The sequence below is a fragment of the Diaphorina citri genome, unplaced genomic scaffold, assembly GCF_000475195.1.
Source record: "Diaphorina citri unplaced genomic scaffold, Diaci psyllid genome assembly version 1.1 scaffold2406, whole genome shotgun sequence".
Lineage (NCBI taxonomy): Eukaryota > Metazoa > Arthropoda > Insecta > Hemiptera > Psyllidae > Diaphorina > Diaphorina citri.
Genome location: NW_007379830.1, coordinates 1 through 2,288, shown reverse-complemented (window position 1 = coordinate 2,288; position 2,288 = coordinate 1). Strand labels below are relative to the sequence as shown.

The following is a 2,288-nucleotide window of genomic DNA, read 5'->3' as shown; positions in this document are numbered from 1 at the left end:
CCTTGTAATACCAACCTACCTGGTAGAGTTACCTACTCGCTTCTTTAATAACTGTCTCGGAAGATTTTACTGTTTAATGAATGAACTCAACATATCCGAGTATGTTTAGCTACTTATCTACCTAACTCAACTATGTTCCCAACGAACAGGTATACCGACTTACTTATGATTTAATGAAGGGATCCAGTAAATCAAATGACTGTTTTCTTTTCCGTTATCTTCAGGCATACTTTTTTTCAAATATAGGTCCCGTACTTCATAGGAGTTGTCCACATCAGGCTGAAAACAATAGTAAACTAGTATCTAGTAGGACTATTTGCATGACACTTGACACAGAAGGAAAAGAAACCCAAAGTCCCTTGCTAAAGAAATAGCATAGGTTGAGTTTCAAAGGCATCTACTCATAAAATCTGTAGCCAAAATATAAACCTAAAAGCAATCAACATAAGGCTGATTGAGCGGCTGACGACGTGAAGGCAAAAGGCGAAGAAGAAAGCGGTCGAGTGGATCTTACCTTACTAAGTTTAATATGGCAAGGGCTGCCTTGTTCTATGTTGTGCCAATAGAAAAGATCAAATCTGCAAAACTCATCTGAAACCATATGAAACAGAATAAGTGTTTGTAAACAGTTTATAAGCAGTTACTGCTCGATTAGGACTGAAAAGTCCCTATAGCTATAAGTCACAGCAGTAGGCTACAATGGCTACTACATGCTACAAATAACAAAGGTAACAAATTAATTATCATATCATTTCAAACTACGCCACTTTTTTGTACAAGCTGAACAAAAATCAATATCCAGTAGGTACTTCGAACTTACCAGTTGATGGAGTCCAGGAAAACTTTAACCCGACTGTCCGGTTTGGATAAATTTGGATGGACTTGTTGTGTAGCCTGGGGGTGGTTAGAATGTAATATGAATCTGAGGACCAAGAATATAATAAGGGGTTGAACCAATTAGATTGCAGGAAATCCTTACATTGTTGCAATTGAGGTAAAGGTCTATTTTTGATAAACTCGCTCTTTTTTTTAAGTTAAGCAAGGTTTATAAACTTATCTGTAAACTTTACCTATGAAATATATAAGACCTTGTTTAGACTGCGGGAGTAAAGGGACTTTTCAGTCTCATTCTGGCAGGATAAACAAGGTATATTCTATTCTTTTAAAATGCAGAGGTAGCTCTAAGTTCAGAGGTTGGATTCCAGAACAGGTAAGGTGGATATCGCCTTACCTGACTTTGTTTCACTGTCGGAGGAAGCACTGTGCAATATACCTTCCCGTTTTAAAGATTCTCTATAATCGCACATGTGACATGTTTGGCAACAATGCCTATTTTTTTGCTGTCACATTGATCTGGACACACTATAGGTAGTTTTTTTTTTCTTTCTTTCTTTCTTTTCGAGTTTCGTAGAGGATAGAGGGAACTATAGCTTAGGTCTTATCGTCCCGAAAGAGCCAAGAGAGGGAAGGCAGGATAGGAGGAAACTAGCCGTTCCGAGAACAAAACTTATTTGTTTAGGGTAAAATCCGCCCCGAGAGAGAATCAAACCTAGCTTGGAGGAAAGAGCTCGAGAGCGTCTTGTAAGCCCTAGGTCGCGGGTTCGTTCTTGGAACTCCTACCCTCCTTTTCTCGATTTCGGGACGATAAAAAAAAGTTGTTTTTTTACTTTATCTTTTATAATTTCCTTTATATTATAATGAATGTTGGTAACTAATGTATTGGTCAAAATTTTCGATGGTTAGCTGTCAGTGCCAATACACCTTTTGGATCTCTTAAATCGGACCTCTTGAATGCTAGCCTGAGTTTGAGCCCATGGAAGAAACACAGCTAGAGAATAAGTAGAATGAGCCCATGAAAGATGGAAGAAACATAGAGAAGTGGGAGATGAAAACTTGCAAACAAATGAATGAAAGGGAGAAGATACGGGTAATGGGAAAGGGAGAGCAACTTGTATTTAAGACAAGATAACAAATTATTGAGCATTCATTACTGTTGTTCTGAATCAGGGCCGAAGATTCTTATCTGAATTTTCTTGATTTGTTTGAGAATGGGGAATCTGTGACTGATGATAGGGGTTATTTTCGAGTACATATGCCATTATCACAGTCTAAACTTCTTAAGTTTAGACTCCAGCCTAGTTAGTTTGGAGTTGTAGCGCGTCTACCTTGTAAGCGCTATATCTCAATTCCCGGGCAGGGTGTATTATATCCTGAACGGACAATGTTCGTCCTCGGAACGGCTGGCTTTCTCCTATCCTGTCGACCTTCTCTCTTCGATTGCGGGACGA

At 38.8% G+C, this 2,288-nt stretch overlaps 1 long non-coding RNA gene across 1 annotated transcript; it reads right to left on the bottom strand.

Moving 5' to 3' along the window:
- Positions 1-247: 247 nt before the first annotated feature.
- Positions 248-925, bottom strand: LOC103518871. Its single transcript, XR_541874.2, has 3 exons — positions 821-925; positions 515-591; positions 248-279 (listed from the first exon to the last, which is right to left on the bottom strand). It is a non-coding gene; the product is annotated as an uncharacterized LOC103518871 (long non-coding RNA).
- Positions 926-2,288: the final 1,363 nt, after the last annotated feature.